Raw genomic sequence first — 18,006 nt, 5'->3', positions numbered from 1 at the left:
TACATCTATTATTTTCCCCATTTTGCCATTGACTCATTATTTCTCAAAGAAATTATTCTAGAATTAGTATGCTAAAATTAGAATATTAATATATGATAAATCTGTATCAAATGTTCTAAAAACTTCATAATCATAAGTAACTATGTCACTATTGTGTAAAATAAGCATCAGACATTTAATGGCATGAAATATAATTACTGTTTTTTTATTTTAAATGAAGAATAATTTCAAGGTAGTATTATAATATATGCATATTCTAATAAAAGTGTGTGTGTGCATATGTGAGTGTATGTGTGTGTAAACATAGTAGTATAGATGGTAGAATTTCGAGTGTTTTTTTCTACTTTTTTATGATACTAAGAAAGTTATTTATTCACTATACACAGAACATGCTCATGTCCCCTATAAAATGTACATGTAAATCACTAAAAAGTATAATTTGGTCAACATTTTCTCAAATACAATACATACTAAACCAGTTGAGATAACAGCTCTTCCTCAAAATAATCTAATTATAGCACCCAGTCTTCTTTATATCTAATGCAAAGTTAAGTACTTATTTGGGGGGTTATCTCCTAGTTTATGTTTGGTGAGGCAGAGTAAACAATTTAACTCTAGTATATTACAGTCACTGCACAATGAACCAGATTATTACAGATGAAAACAAATCATTTTTTCATTATTTATAATAATGGGATCAAAGAAATATGGGATACTTTTAAATGGCAGATAACCACACAATTGCTTATCTTTGATAGTATATTGGGTTGTATAATTATATTAGGATATGAATGATGAAAACTATTGTTATGAATAATACACCTCAAACAAAACAACGGTGCCGCACTGTAATAATTCTCTAGACTGTGCTCAGTAGACATTTACTGATTAAGGGAATTATCTATTTTTCTCAATTATCCAGTACAATGTTTTGCCCACAGTAAGGGCTCAATAAATATTTGCTGAACATAGTGACCAGGAAAGAGGTGAGAAGAGATGGGCCCTCTTAGCTGGATATCAAATATAGTTGGAATTTACCTGGGAAGGAGAGTAGTTAGGAAGATGTAAACTGCATGTGGTATACAAGTAAATAAACGCAGGTGCCAACACAGCAAATGATTGAACAGAAAACACTGGCACCAAAATAAACAAAAGCAAGACTTGCCAATAATGGTGAAAATGGAACTTTTATATTGGACCATACTTTTTCCCACTCAATTCAGTTTGAGACAGACCCACAGAGGCACTGAAAGACACTATGGCTATCTTCCTTGATATTGAGACATCCTAGTTTCCAATAATTTATTATGGACCTGTTACCCAAGAATCAATATAAACCTATTCATATCGAGGGAAAAGATTCCACAAGTACAAACTTGAATTTCCTTTTATTTGTCCTAAAATGCTTACTTTCAAATTTGAAGGGACTTCAATTATTCCATGTAGTTTTTGATAACATTTTTGTATCTTTTCTGACTAGAGTCAAAATATCCATACAGTATTCATACTGCAGCACCTTCCACCCACCCTTTGGTCACTTGAACCGCCCTTCTTTTGTTCTTTTTCCACTTTCAGATCTTTGTTGAAGTGTAGTAAGCAGAACCTACTGGGTATTCCAGCTGCAGTTTGGTCTATCATTGCCGGAATGGCTTCTGTTATGCCGTGGTCTTCCAGTCGATCTATTTCTAGATCTAAACTGTTATCAAATGACTGACTTCTTGATCTCCTTCTTTCATAACTTCAGCTTCTAGAACATCTGTATCTGTCATAATCATCATAGTGTGAAGACTGTACTTCAATCTGCCATCCACAAATCCACTTTCTGTCTAAATTACATAAAGCGTTTTCAGCATTGTAAACATCCTCAAGTTGAACATAAGCAAATTCTCTTGGACCGTGAGTGCAGAAATCAAGTGGAACATTCACATCAACTATAGGACCATAGTGACCAAATTCACTCTGTAAATCTTAAGACCTGGTGTCGCGGCCACATTTCTGATGAGCAGAGATGTGTTGAGGGAACACAAGTAGCGAGACACGGTGACGGCGTGTCTCAGCCAGGTGCACTAATGGGCTCAGCAAACTGACCGCGGCTCTGGCAGCCAAGCGTCAGACACACACAGTCCAGAAGGCTCTGCCACAGCCATCCACCTCTTTTCATGAGACTTCACTCCCCACTCCTATCTCCACGCAAAGCCCATTTTTTTCTACTTTTAATTATTTATATATCTGATTTTCTTTTTCTAAAATAAAATCAAATTATTTTGTAATAAGCAAAAAATATTGGCAATTGGTATAAGCAAATGTCCGAAACAAGAAAGCCGATCAAGTAAAATATGTTATTCATAGAAGCCTATTGGCAGCAAAATCCTTAGTTTATCAAAGAACATGCCACTTACTACTAATTACATTAGCAATACATTCTTACCATTTTTCTTATTAAAATAACATTAGAGGATCGTAAACTCGTGTCCAGAATTGGTTCCTTCTGGTGGGTTCTTGGTCTTGTTGACTTCAAGAATGAAGGTGCGGACCCTCGCGGTGAATGCTACAGTTTTTAAAGATGGGGTGCCCAGAGTTTGTTCCTTCAGATGTTCAGATGTATCTGGAGTTTCCTCCTTCCAGTGGGTTTGTGGTCTCACTTGACTTCAGGAGTGAAGCCGCAGACCTTTGCAGTGAGTGTTACAGCTCTTAAAGGTGGCGTGTGGGGAGTTGTTTGTTCCTTCTGATGGGTTTGTGGTCTCACTGACTTCAGGAGTGAAGTTGCAGATCTTTGCAGTGAGTGTTGCAGCTCATAAAGGTAGTGCAGACCCAAAGAGTGAGCAGCAGCAAGATTTATTGTGAAGAGCAAAAGAACAAAGCTTCCACAGAGTGGAAGGGTACCCAAATGGGTTGCTGCTGCTGGCTGGAGTGGCCATCTTTTATTCCCTTATTTGGCCCCGCCCACATCCTGCTGATTGGTCCATTTTACAGAGCACTGATTGGTCCATTTTACAGAGCTTTGATTGGTCCATTTTTACAGAGTGTCGATTGGTGCATTTATAAACCTTTAGTTAGACACAGAGCACTGATTGGTGTGCTTACAATCCTTTAGCTAGACAGAAAAGTTCTCCAAGTCCCCATTCAACCCAGGAAGTCCAGCTGGCTTCCTCTCAATCCCCCCCTTTAAACAGGACACCCCAACTGCTGTTGGGAATTGGGCGATGACTTCTCTAGCTACTTCCTGCTGGAAAGGAGCGAAGAAGGGGCCCTGTAATTGTAGTGTCCTCCGGAGGAGAACTCTTTAGGTCAGTGAAAGGGCCAGGCAGATTGGCCCAGGAGTCCTTAGTAGAAGTTGTTAGTTGAGCTCATTGGGGTAAGACCATCTGTAGCTTGATGGCCTCGATCCTAGAGGAAACAAATTTGACAAGGAGGTTAAAAATACAGGGCCAGAAGGCAAGCAATAGCAAGATGGCTGCCATGGGACCTAGAAAGGAGAGAAGTCATGTTGCCCAACTCCAGAGGTTGGTATAAGAGTTTGAAAGGTGTTATCTGATTTCAGAAGCCTTTTCCTGTAAATGCAGGGCAGCATCTTGTACTATCCCTGACTGGTTAGTGTAAAAACAACACTCTTCCCCTGTGAAGGTGCAGAGTCCTCCTCTCTCAGCAGTGAGGAGGTGTAGGCATCGGTGGTTTTGGAGAGTCACTGTTTCCAAAGAGTCTATTTGGGATTGCAGAGTAAGGATAGATATCATTATTTCTTGCAAACTGTCTGAGAAATCCTTTGAGAGTGTGTGGTAGTAGGATAATGAAGTAGATAAACTGGCTATTCCGGTTCCTGTAGTAGTAACCATTCCTAACCCTGTAAGTAGGGGTATTAGTCGCATGGCTCTGCACTGACAGACTTGAACTTTGAGGGGTACTGATAGGGCCTGATTTCCTGGGGCAGTGTTAATGTTGGAACTTAGAAAGACTAAGATGCAGGTACCTGTCCAGTTAGTGGGGAGGCAGATATAGGTCGATGTTCCACATAAGAATATGCCTTGACTGGTAGACAGAATTGGTTGTGTATATTAAAAAGGTGTGTGAGTTTGTTGTTTTCATTTTCCCCTACTCCTAGAGTACTTGCCAAGGTAGCTCCAGTGAGCAGCTGGAAAGGGGTATTGGGAGCAAACTGAATGGCTCCTTATGTTCTATTTTCCCACTGGAGAAAAAAATCATTTTGTGTCTACTAGGCACCATTCGAGAGAGTGATTGAAAGAGGGGATGAGAAGGCATTCACTAGTTGTGGGGGCACTGCTGCAGGGAGCCCAGGGGTGAATGGTCATACAGGGAGAATGTTTGTCATTACAAAACCTGGACTGTTTGTTAAGTAGGGAGGAGGTGATCATTTTGGGGGGCCCTGAGAAGCAGACAAACCATCTGAATGGAGCTGTTTGGGTGACTCAGAAGTTACTATGATCAGTTGGGGCTTGAAGCTATAGGGTGTAATTACACTGATAGGGTAGCAGGTGCCCCAGGGGCAGGCCTGATAACAGGTTGCGTTGGATGCATAAAGGGGCTTGGAAAGTTAAGATGGTATTCGTAGTTACAGGGTCGCATATGGGCTTTTCATTGCTTGTGTAATAGGTGAGGTTGGAAATGTAAGAACGTAAAAGTTGGATTGCACATCCTGTTAGGGTATTCTTGGTCCTATCAGAGATGGGGAAGTCGGCTAATGATTGCATATTTAGAAGTCAGAAAGAGTCTTTTCCTTCATAACAAGGGTGGTAGGTTAATTTGGTAAAGACCCAATATTTTGCTGGAATGGGAGTGGCAACATAAGCAGAGGTTGATAGAGAGTTACAAAGCCAACAGTCATTTGCCAGAGAAGGAGTGGACTGGTTTAACAGAGAGTGGGTTAAGTTGAGAGTCTTGTAGAGGTAATTAGGAGCTAGTGGAAGGGGAGGGATGATTGCATGAGGTATCCAAGGAAGCAGGAGGAATAGATAGGCAAAGAGTAAATAGGAAGGTAAAGAGGGTGCTCTGGAAGACGAGATCATTTTATTCAGGCTGAGTTAAAGGTAGGAGTAAATTGTGGTAAGAAAGAAAGAAGATAGAAAGAAGGCTGATGTGATTAGGATTTTTGTCCTGGCAGGAGCTACAGTATATAGTCCTATTGCAAAGAGTATGGTTAGAATGCTGCTTAATAATATGATGAAATGGTAAAAGGATTCCATTAAAGGGGCAAAGAGAGGTGTTAAAGATAAAGATTATGTAGGTTTTCCCTTATCTTTTTTAAGGAGGAAGGGGTTTGTCTTCAGTATCAGTGGTAGGAGCCTTTTTAGTCTGGGATGTTTCCTTCCGAAATAGGAGACGCAAGTCCTCCAGTGGTTTGCAGGTGTATCGAGGCTGGTATGGCTGATCTTGGGACTCCTGAATTGATGGTCCCACAGGTTCCTCAGGGGGTGTCCAAAATTTAACGCAGGTGTGGTGAATTCAGGATTCCACTCCTGCCACCTTAACTGCAGTGGGGATAGAGAGGATTACCGAGTATGGTACTTCCCACAAAGAGTCCACAGATGGGGAGGTAGAGGGGAGAGATTTGACCAACACTAGATTTCCTGGTTGAAACAACTCTGTTCCCTTTTCTCTGTGATATTCTTCAGGTAGGTTTTTAAGGTTTTGTTGATATTTTGCCAAAGAAGTTATATCTTTGACCAAGTTGGCCATTTCCTGATCAAGTAGGAGGTCATTTGTGAGAAAATATCGTCCATACAGCATTTCATATGGGCTTGGACTGAGCCCCATTTGGGGCTCCTTAAGTGCCTCTTGAGTGTTTCATTTGCCTTCTCTACCTTGCCTGAGGATTGTGGCTTCCAGGTGCAATGAAGGTGATATTTTATCCCTAGCACCCTGGAAATTCCCTGAGTTATCGTGGCTGTAAAAGCCGGACCATTGTTGCTCTGTAAGCTTTGGGGAAGCCCAAATCTAGGAATTATTTCATGAATTAGGACTTTAATCACTTCCTGAGCCTTCTGTGTCTTGCAGGGAAAAGTTGCTACCCAATTTGTAAAGGTATCAACACAGACCAACAAGTATTGAAATCCCTTTGACTTAGGCATGTGGATGAAGTCTAACTGCCAGTCCTCTCCAGAATAGTGACCTATTCTTTGTTCCCCCAACGGGGCCTTATGATGGACCAAGGGATTATTCCTCTGGCACACATCACAGGCTTCGACTACCTGTCAGATGGTCCAGAGGCTATTTGACCCTGTAAATAGGGATTTGGCCATTTGATGAGTGTTTTCAATACCCATATGAAAAACTTGGTGGGGGGTTTTAAGTATTTTCCACTGGCTGGCTCCGGGTATAAGTGCCTTTCCTTCTTCTGTCATTAACCACCCCAAGGGGAGAAAACAACTCCCCATGAAAGTCCCCATTCTGTTTCAGTTGGGGAATACTGAGGCTTAATCTCTTGGAGGGGGTTGTTCCATACCGAGAGTCCTTCCATAGGTATTTCTAATAGGAGGTTCTGCCTAGCAGCAATTTTGGCCTCAGCATCTGCCTGATGGTTTCCTTCTGCCTTTTCCCCTTCACCTTTCTGATGGCTTTGGCAGTGTAAGACTGCCACCTTCTTGGGTTTTTGCGCTGCGTGCAGTAACTCCATAATTTCCTTGTGGTATTTAACGGGAGTTCCCTCAGAGGTTAGGAACTCCCTTCTTTTCCATATTACAGCATGGGCATGTAGGATTAGGTAAGCATACTTGCTATCTGTAACATTTATTCTTTCTCCCTCTCCCAGTTTTAAGGCTCAGGTAAGTTAGCTAGTTATGCTAACTGGACACTGGTCCCTGGGGGAATAGGCTTACTTTCAAGTACAGTTACATCACTAACTATGACATAATCTGCCCGTTGTATCCCATTCTCCACAAATGAACTTCCATTGGTATATAGCTTAACGTCAGGATTAGCTAAGGGGACTTCTAAGAAATCATCTCGGGCAGCATAAGTCTGGACTATAATCTGTTGGCAGTCATGCTCAATTGGTTCCCCATCCTCTGGGAGAAAAGTGGCAGGGTTGACGGCCACACACGTACATATTTGAAGCACTGTCCCTCAAGGAATAGCGCCTGGTATCTAGGTAGGCAGCCGTCTGATAGTCATAAACTTCCTTTGGCCCCTAGTATGCCATTTACATCATGAGTAGTCCAGACAGTGAAATGCTTTCCCTGTATTATTTTGATAGCCTCTGACACTAAGACGGCCACTGCCACAACTATCCGTAAACAGTGAGGCCAGCCTTTTGCTAGTACATCAATTTCCTTACTTAGGTATGCTACTATTTGTGGGGTTGTCCCACAAATCTGAGTAAGGACTCCAAGAGCTATCCCTGCTCCCTCTGTGACATATAAAGAGAACTTTTGTCCTGTGGGAAGGCTTAAAGCTGGAGCTTGTACTAGGGCCTGCTTTAAGGTTTTGAAGGCTGTTTCTGCCCCCTGGTTCCTATTCTACTAGATGAGCATCTGCCCTCTGGGTCTTCTTGATTAGAGTACACAGGGGCCTGGCCATCTCGCTGTATCCAGGCATCCATAGTCGGCAAAAGCTGGTGATTCCAAGGAACCCGCACAACTGTTTTAATGTCTTAGGGTGAGGAAAAGCCAGTATAGGATGTATTCATTCCTTGCTGAGGGCCCTGCTCCCTCTGGCTAAGATTAGGCCTAGATATTTGACCTGCTCTAGGCAAAGCTGGGCCTTCGACCTAGACACCTTGTACCTTTGATGAGCTAGAAAGTTCAAGAGGTCTAGAGTAACCTGCTGGCATGAGGCTTCTGAACTGGTAGCCAAAAGTAAATCATCCACATGCTGAAGGAACAGAGTGCCTGGACTTGAGAAGTGACCTAGATTTCGGACCAGTGCCTGACCAAACAGATGAGGGCTATCCCTAAACCCTTGGGGCAAGACCGTCCATGTAGGTTGAGACATGTGGTCTGTGGGATCCTCAAAGGCAAAGAGAAACTGGGAGTCAGAGTGCAGGGGAATACAGAAAAAGGCATCCTTTAGGTCCAGAACCGTGAACGGTTCTGCTTCCTCTAGTATTTGAGAGAGCAGGATATACGGGTTGGGTACAACTGGATATAGAGGAATTACTGCCTCATTGATGAGTCTAAGATCTTGCACTAGTCTCCACTGACCATTTGGATTTTGTACTCCTAGAATTGGGGTGTTGCAGGGACTGCTGTATTTCCTTACTAAGCCTTGAGCTTTTAAATGTTTAACAATATCCTGTAATCCTTTAGGAGCTTCAGGCATTAAGGGATTTTGCTTTTGATAAGGAAAAGTGGTGGGATTTTTTAGCCTGATTTGGACTGGGAGGGCATTTTTCGCCCTTCCAAATTGTCCTTCCAATGCCCAGACTTCAAGGTTTATTCCCTCCTCAAGTAGGGAACAACAAATGGGTAACTTGTTCCCCATATTCATGTAGATAATAGCTCCAGCCTTGGTTAATACATCTCTCCCTAATAAGGGTGTGGGACTTTCAGGTATAACAAGAAAGGCATGTGAAAGAGCAAAGTCTCCCAATTACAACTGAAGAGGTGGCTGAAATATTTGGTTACAGGCTGTCCCAGGATTCCTCGGATGGTAATAGACCTTCAGGACAGTCGTCCAGGACAGGAGATTAACACTGAGAAGGCCACACCAGTGTCCAGGAGGAAGTCGATTTCCTGGCCCTCAATAGTTAAACATACCCAGGGCTCAGTGAGGGTGATGACATGAGCTGGCACTTGCCCCAGGCACCCTCAGTCCTGTTGTTGGATCATCTGGTTGGGGGCTTCAGGCCCAGAGAACCATTGCACTCTGGAGCGGTGCACCTTCCAGTGATTGCCTCGGCATAGTGGACATGGACAAGGGGGTGGCTTGTTTCTTGTTGGACAATTTGATAATGATCCCTATCGGGTGACTGGCCTGCTCCATTTTCTGTCCTCTCTGAACCACCAAGGTTTGTTTGTCTGAGGGCCATGACTGAGGCTGCAGCCTTTCTCTGATCTTGCTTTTCCTTTTGGGCCTGTTCCTCTTGGTCCCTATTATAGAATACCAAGGTTGCCAGGCTTAATAATGCCTCCAGATTTTGTTCAGGGCCCAGGGCTCACTTTTGGAGCTTTCTCCTGATATCTGTGGCTGATTGTTTAATAAACTTATCTTTTAGGATCAATTGACCCTCAAGTGAGTCAGGTAACAGGGCAGTGTATTTTCTTAAGGCCTCCCGTAGCTGCTTGAGGAAGACAAAAGAATTCTCTTTCTTTCCCTGAGTTATGCTAGACATCATTGAATAATTCATGGGCTTTTTCTTAATTCTCCTTAGTCCTTCTAGGACACAGGTCAACAGATGTTTGCGACTCCAGTCCCCATGATCTGAGTCAAGGTCCCAGTGGGGATCCATACTGGAGATGGCTTGCTGACTGGTAGGGAATGTGTCCCTTTCCTCAGCTGTCATTCTATCATTTACTTGACTAAGATACCAGGTATCTCCAAACTCTTGGGCTGCAGCTAAAGCTGCATTCTTTTCATTAAAGGCCAGGGTTTGATCTAACAATAGCATGACATCTCTCCAAGTGAGATCAAAGATTTGCCCTAGACCCTGTAGGACATCTGTGTACCTATCAGGATCATCTGAAAACTCCCCCAGGTCTGCCTTGTTCTGCTTTAAATCAGAGAGGGAAAAAGGGACATGTATGCGGTTTGGATCAAATTTCTCTCCCCCTACAGCTTGAAGGGGACATAACCGATAGCCTGGGGAGTTTTGTGGTCCTTTGGAGATTTCTTTGCTTGTTTCCTTCTGGGCGGGGAAGATTAGAGGAGGCTTATCATTAATAGGAAGGGGAGCTATAGGGAGGCTAGGATATGGGGGTAAGCTGAGAGGTCCTCCGTGTGGGATGTAAATTGTAAGCTTTGCATAGTTGTGTATTCTCCTTCAATGAAAAGAAAGCTTGGACATAAGGTATTTCACTCCATTTGCCTTCCCTCTTACAGAAAAGGTCAAGCTGCAGGACAGTATTGTAATTTATATTTCCCTCAGGTGGCCATTTTTCCCCATCAGAGAGAGAATACTGGGGCCAGGCCATAGTGCAGAAAAAAATGAGCCACCTCTTTTTCAGGGTTTGTCAATCAAATTGGTCCCAATGGCTTAGGATGCATTTCAAGGGTGAGCCTGTTGATGCCTGAGTGTTTCCCATCTGAAAGACAAAACCGCCTGAGGTTTTGGTTTGTTTGTTTCTCCCCATGCCCAAGAACCCACGAGGGTCCCTGGACCCTGCTGATCAGAATAGTTGCACTCACCAACGCAGCAGCAGAAACACCTCTTGCCCAAGAACCCGCAATGGTCCCTGGACCCTGCTGATTGGAATAGTTGCGCTCACCAACGCAGCAGCACAAACACTAGTTTTCCTCCTAGACCACAAGGAGGACTGAGGAATGTCGGATTTAGTGGCCCTTACCGATGCATTCTCGAAAACCTGCACCCTTGCCTGTCCTCCTAGACCACAAACAGAACCAAGAAAAATCCGATTTAGTGGCCCTTATCCATGCATTCTCAAAAACCTGTTAGAGTCCTAAGCATTCTTCTGTTAGTATTGGGACTTTACTCATGTCTTATAAAGATGTTATGCTGCAAAATGGAAGTGGAGGGCCATATCCTGAGGGAGGGAAGCGATCTCCAGAGTTGGAAGAGTGATGCCTTTTGTGCTCACTTATATGAATAGGAAGGAAACAATTTCTAAGCTCCCCATATCCTAGCTTCAGGAATAGCTTTTGTTAGGTCTGCTTGTCTGAGGAGGGATCCTAAAATTCCAGATAGTCCCCACTAAGACAGGGCTTTTGGCAAAAATTATGTCTTTCTGATTGGTGAGCCTGGGTGCCTAAAGAAGGGAATAGAGTCCTGAAGTTTATACTAGAAATCATTCTTACAGGAGAAACTAGAAAAGCACCAGAGACAAGGAGTGGTTTTTAGAAGCGGGACTAAACTCGGAGAAGAGAGGCGAGAAGAAGTTTGTCTGACAGGCATCAGGACCCAGGAGACAAGGGTCAGGATAGATAGGATAGATGGGCAAGTCTTGTTTGGGCGACATGACTCTGAGAGTTCCGCTAATGGTCGCAGGGTCAACCAACTTGTTGTTGGGACTCCAGAGCTGAATGGCTTTCCTCTCTGTCAACCCTCAGCTCAGCCCAGAAGTACAAGAGAAGCAGAAGCTGGTTCCAGGCAAACCAACGCTCCCAACTCTGAAGAATCAGGGGTTGTTACAGAGCCCTTTCCCAGAAAGCCGACACCCATGTCTTTCGTCCAGTGGCCGTGCTAGTTGTTTTTAGCTGGCCGACAGGTACCCAGTATTTTGCCCCCGAATTCTAAGGAAAAGTAGGACAGAATAGCAAGTGAAAGGGGTCTGATGGTGCTCACCGCTTAGCGATAGTTAATAGTCCCTTCATGGTTGGCAAAATGTGTCCAGAATTGGTTCCCGGTGGTTTCTTGGTCTGGCTGACTTCAAGAATGAAGCTGCAGACTCTCACGGTGAGTGTCACAGTTGTTAAAGACAGTGTGTCCAGAGTTTGTTCCTTCAGATGTTCAGATGTGTCTGGAGATTATTCCTTCTAGTGGGTTTGTGGTCTCGCTTGACATCAGGAGTGAAGACGCAGACCTTCACAGTGAGTGTTACAGCTCTTGAAGGTGGCACGTCTGGAGTAATTTGCTCCTCCCAGTGGGTTCATGGTCTCGCTGACTTCAGGAGTGAAGCTGCAGACCTTCACAGTGAGTGTTACAGCTCATAAAGGTAATGCGGACCCAAAGAGCTAGCAGCAACAAGATTTATTATGAAGAGTGAAAGAACAAAGCTTCCACAGTGTGGAAGGGGACCCAAGCGGGTTGCCGCTGCTGGCTGGAGTGGCCAGCTTTTTTTCCCTTATTTGGCCCCGCCCACATCCTGCTGATTGGCCCATTTTACAGAGTGCTGACAGGCCCATTTTACAGAGTGCTGATTGGTCCGTTTTTGCAGAGTGCTGATTGGCATGTTTACAAACCTTTAGCCAGACACAGAGTGCTGATTGGTGCGTTTACAATCCTTTAGCTAGACAGAAATGTTCTCCAAGTCCCCACTCGACCCAGGAAGTCCAGCTGGCTTCACCTCTCAAACTAGCACTATTTCATGTCCATTTTAAGTAAAATTTAGGTTGCAATATTTAGTTTATCCCCAATTTTTCATAGATGTTCTACATCTCTAGAATAAGGTAGAGAACAAAAAAGGTGTCAGGAATTTGTATTACCTTATTTCTGTACCCTAATTTTGAGCATTTGTGCTGATTAAATACAAAAAAAATTACAGATTAAGTAAACCTAATAAATTCACTTGATTCAAAAATAATAATTGATTTTAATAGTTATCAGTGTTTTTATTATCATTATCATCACACCATCATAAGTAAGTGACAATAAAATATTAGAAATTATAAATAGATTATGTTGGTGGTAGATTATGTAGAAATCTTCCTGAGCATATCTTATAGTAGTATCTAGTAAATTTTTATAAAATGATCAAAAGAAATAAGATGCAAGCCAGCAAGGAAAAAACTTTTGAAAAGCACCTCATCAAGTACCTGCCACAGATATAATTGTGCTTTGACAATATCTTAAAGTTCCTCTCAAATTCTAGTACAAAAGTTTTTGTTGTTACAGAGCCTGAATTCAGTTACATCTTGGATATACACAATACTTTTTGATCTGTTTCTTTGTTTTTATCATTCATCACTCCAAATGACACATATTTGGGGTAAAATAGGAAGAATTTTAATTCACTATTCCAGAGATAAATTGTTCCCCTTACTGAGTTTTCCACTTCTCAGTTCATAACTTTACAAACTAGAGCAGAATATTTTTGTTATCTCTATATTCATCCCCAAAAATGTATAGAATTGTGCTATCAATATAGTAGCTGTAGTTTCAAATTAAATAAAATTAAAATTTCAGTCTAGCAATTGCACTAGCCAGATTTCCAGTGCTCAATAGCCAACTATAGCTAGTGGCTATCATAATTGGGGGAACATTTTTATAATTCAGCGAGTTCTATTGGATAGTGCTGAATCATATATCAAATGCTGTCCAGTTACTTGTTAAAACCTAATTTAAAGCTAAGATTTTAATAACAGTGTAGTTTTGCCATAACCTTTAATATTTGGCTTACAAGGTAGCTAATGTAATTTAAGGTAGAATTAAATGCAACTTGTTGCTAAAATATTCCACTCTGTTGCCACACTCTAGAAGTTATCTACAAATATACTCACAAACAGGCTGCTTTAGTGGGTAACCAGGGTTTGAATTAGCCATGCCGCATTATTTATTGCTGTGTAAGGAATCATTCCAAAATTTAATAGTATGAAAAGGCAATAGTCATTAATTATCTCCTATGATCTCTATAGGCCAAGAATTCAGAAGCATCTAAATTGAGCAGTTCTGGCTCAGAATCTCTCATGAGGTTGCAGTCAGGTGCCAGGTGGGGTTTAGCCATCTGAAGACTCAGTGGTGCTGGATGATCCATTTCTAAGGTGGCTCTCACAAATGGCAAATTGTTTTCTCTCCATGGGACTTCTTGAGTGTTTTCACAACATGGCTAGCTTCTGGAAGAGCTAGCAATCCCAAATACTAAAGCAAAAGCTGTTGTACCTTCTATGACCTAGCTTTGGATGTCTTATACCATCACTTCTACCATATTCTATTGGTCACAAAGGTCAGCCCCAAGTGATTCATTGTGGCGAGAAGCACACAAGGACATGAGTATCAGGGCACAATTGTCAATGGAGGCCATCTTGGAGGCCAACTACTACCCTACACTCAGCCCACAGTGTTTCTTGCTAGAGTATAGGGGTTAAGCACAAAAAGTGAAAAACATTACCAAGGAATTTAGTCACACTGTCTTCTGTCTGAACATAGATTTGTCTAGTGATTCCCCAAAGGAATGTTTCATTCACCCTTTGAGCTTTCCTCAAATGATCAAGATACCGGAACACTTCCTACTCACCAGCCTTCCCCACAAGAAACACATTTACCACCTAAGGGCAGGAAACTTTACAAAATCGGACCATTAATTGTTTTGACCTTAGCTGCAAAATGGAATGTCTCAGAGGTCTTTTTAAAAAAATTACTGATACCTAGGTTTCACCAGAGATTATAATATAATTTGTCTGCATGCAACCCAAGAATTAGAAAGCTGAAAAAGCTCCCCAGGTGATTCCAATGTTCAGTGACAATTGAGAACCACCAATTAGAGGAAGACCCTTCTGAATGTTCTCTTCTGTGACTCCTCTCCTTCTTTAAGAGCTTCATCATACTTCGCAACCCTTAGTTTCCAAATTCTGGCCCTTGTTTTTCAACACAATCCCTGAGAAAACTCTTGACTTCCCACAAAAGTTGGAGAATATCTTTGTCCCTTTCAGCATCTAGTTACCTCCATTAACCCAAGATGCAACTCATCCAAAAGCTTATTCTAGTTTTAAGACCAGAGAAGAAAGCAGAATGTTTGAATCCACTTCAGGCCTTGAATGCAGGATGCTGCAAATAATTTTCTCACTATTTACCTAAGAAATAACCACACCTTGTCAGAGGTAAAATTAATATTTACCTGAAACAACACAGTTCTATCTAACATAAGAAAACAAGTTCGTCCTGTTAACGAGACCTTAACCCTGCTCCTTGTGAAATAATAAATAAATCACTTCAAGATGATGATGTTAAGGCACATCTGATCCTTTCAAGACCTGGCTTATTTTGCAAGAGAAACAACAGTAGTAGAAGAAGACTTCTATTTTGGTCATCTGGACTAGCGCTAGCAGTTCTATCTATGTGGTTTCAAACCTTCATAATCTTTGCTCTTATAAACAGAAGAGAGGTGTCTCACTTTATTACACCATCTCATCAAACAGAGACACTCCATATGTCTATCTTCATAGGTATTTATGGAAAAAAAAAGTCTAGCTACCAGCAATTCTCACAATTTTAGCTTGCGTATGAATTACCTGGGATCTTGTGAAAATGCAAATTCTGAGTCACGAGTGGAACCGAATTCTGCATTTTTAACAAGCTCCAGGAGACATCACGTTGCCAGTTCACAGACCACACTCAAGTATCAAGGATCTAGATATTATAGATAAATAAGAATAATGACTACAAAGCATTTTTCATCTCTTCCCTTTGATCTCATGCTTGTCCACAGAATTAAAATGGTTTTATCTCACTCTTCCTCCCACTTTTTTATTCACAAAATCTATTATATTTAGAGAATTCTATTACTCTTATACTTTTCATTTCATGGTTTTTTTTTATTATGGCAAAACGTCTTCTGAACTTCTTTGTGTTATAAGAGTACAGATGAATTTGTGAAAGAAAGACTAATAGGAAACAAATCCAAGATCCCACAAAAAGGAATTAAATCTTTTTTACCAACCAGACTAAATATTTCACAAATATGTGTTCTTCTAGAATTGCTATCACAAAACATACAGAACATAGTACTTACAAAATGACTCATGCCTGGGAATATTATGGTCACATGTTAGTCGGTAGTTTACTGGTTGTATTGATTTGTTTTATTTTAGTAGCCAACCTATTATTCAGGTCTTTAGGACATAGGAAAAAAAAATATGCCATTAGAAACATAGTACCTCTTAGCTTTGGGGCGAGGAATCTATATGTAGTCTAATTAGCTATAAGAGATAGAAATTATATTCATTGTTCTAATATTTCTTTGAAGCATCCTTTGTCATTATGATCCTTGGCCATTCCAGTGTATTATCTTCAATGATAAAACCAACTAAAGTACCTTCTTGACCTTCTTTTTACCAGTTCAAGAAATTACTGAAATGTTTTCAATAGTAAATTATTGAGTTAATCACAAGACAGTGAATAAAATTTATACCTTTCTTTTGTCTTTTATAATTATAAAGAAAAAGTCGGCCGGGCGCGGTGGCTCAAGCCTGTAATCCCAGAACTTTGGGAGGCCAAGGCGGGCGGATCACGAGGTCAGGAGATCGAGACCATCCTGGCTAACACGGTGAAACCCCCTCTCTACTAAAAAAATACAAAAAACTAGCAGGAGAATGGCGTAAACCCGGGAGGCGGAGCTTGCAGTGAGCTGAGATCTGGCCACTGCACTCCAGCCTGGGTGGCAGAGCGAGATTCCCTCTCAAAAAAAACAAAAAAAAGAAAAAAGAAAAAGTCTACTGAAAGAAAGAGCAGAACAAAATGTTGAAAACAACTGAAAAGACACAAAATGTGTCTTCGTAATCTTGGCTACTTACTACAACCAGGTTAAGCTTTTTAAAAATCCACTTTTATTCCAAACTTATTTTAAGTATAAAAAGGCACCGAGCAAACATAACTCAGTATTTAACAAATTATATCATTCTTAGCACTGTTAGGTTAAAGTCACTCCAAAGCATTTCCAATTAAAGTTTCTATAATTGATTCATATTTGAGCACATAGAGAAAACTTTACCCCCAAATTGCTCTAAAAGTAGTTCGGTACACAATGTATCACCCTGGAGGAAAAAAAAAAAGTGACTGTTTCTTTTGCCTCCATGGTATCAGTCAGTCTAATCCTACAATATTTCCAAACCTCACCCATCCCAGAATAAATAAATGTATGAGATGACATTGCAAATTGGACGCCCAATGTTCACAAAAGCTGACTCTTTCATAAGAGTCACCCTTACCACAATCTTTACCTTGGAAATTACATCTGAAGTGGCTGGATCAATCCGTTCAAGCAGCATATGTTGAAATTTTAGTCTAACTCCATGGTAACTATAGCAATGTTTATTTCATTACAAACTACAATAATCAACATAAAGAACTTTGGACATAAATATTTGGTAACAATAGTGAAATTTCCTAAATCTGGTGACTATTGTTCTGTTGGCTCCCGGAAGGCCATGAAGAAACACAAAGAACAAGTAATGACATCCTCAGTTAGACTCCAGAATTGAAAAATGACTTAATAGGATTCTTCCCATTTGCCTAGAAGTTAGAAGATGTGAACTCTTGTCCCACTTTCTCACTGACCATTCTTTTGAATTTGAGCAACACAATCAACACAAATGAGCCTTAGTAAATGTATTTATGAAATAACAAATGGTTAGTTTCAATGTATCTGAAGTCCTCTACATCAAGAAAAATATAAATTGTTTAATTGCATTTTTTTTTTTTTTGAGACGGAGTCTTGCTCCATCATCCAGGCTGGAGTGCAGTGGTGCGATCTTGGCTCACCGCAAGCTCCGCCTCCCAGGTTCACACCATTCTCCTGCCTCAGTCTCCTGAGTAGCTGGGACTACAGGTGCCCACCACCACGCCTGGCTAATTTTTTGTATTTTGTTAGTAGAGACGGGGTTTCACCATGTTAGCCAGGATGGTCTCGATCTCCTGACCTCGTGATCCACCTGCCTCTGCCTCCCAAAGTGCTGGGATTACAGGTGTGACCCACCGCACCCAGCCGTTTAATTGTATTTTTAAAGCAAAATTATATTGTGTGCCTTACCCATTTCGCCTTCTCCAATGATCTCATTCTTGATCTGAAGCTTTTTGGAAAATTTCAACCACTAACTCTGAATTATTAATTATACTCCTGGCCTTTTCCAGACAAGGGAATATACAATAGCCTACAAATGTGGTAAACAAATTATTAGTCAACAAATATTTACTGAGAAACTACTAGAGACAAAGTACTACATAAAACTGATTAGTATTAGAGCCTCACTGGAACCAACTATGGGGCGTAACTGGTAATATTATTAAACAGTGAAGCTCCAGGTAATGGATTAGAATAGAGATATACACCTTAAAGAGGCAGGAGAATCTCCATCTAAGCCTGGATAGTACCCAGAGGGACAGTGTTAGCATACTTGAGAAAGAAATGCATTTGACAGCAACAGCATTGGTTAGCCTTGGAAGCGCAGAGATATAACCTTGAGAACCTGTCTCTAGCACAATTTAGATCCACTAGTACCCCTTTTGAA

The 18,006-nt window shown here is 41.3% G+C and overlaps 1 pseudogene; it reads right to left on the bottom strand.

Annotated features, from left to right (window-relative positions):
- Positions 1 to 1,571: 1,571 nt before the first annotated feature.
- LOC117069090 lies at positions 1,572 to 17,555 on the bottom strand (annotated as a pseudogene).
- Between the last annotated feature and the right edge of the window lie 451 nt (positions 17,556 to 18,006).

This window comes from Trachypithecus francoisi, unplaced genomic scaffold (assembly GCF_009764315.1).
Source record: "Trachypithecus francoisi isolate TF-2019V2 unplaced genomic scaffold, Tfra_2.0 Lachesis_group21, whole genome shotgun sequence".
Classification (NCBI taxonomy): domain Eukaryota; kingdom Metazoa; phylum Chordata; class Mammalia; order Primates; family Cercopithecidae; genus Trachypithecus; species Trachypithecus francoisi.
The sequence above is the reverse complement of the archived record's forward strand: the minus strand, read 5'-3'. Positions and strand labels throughout refer to the sequence as shown.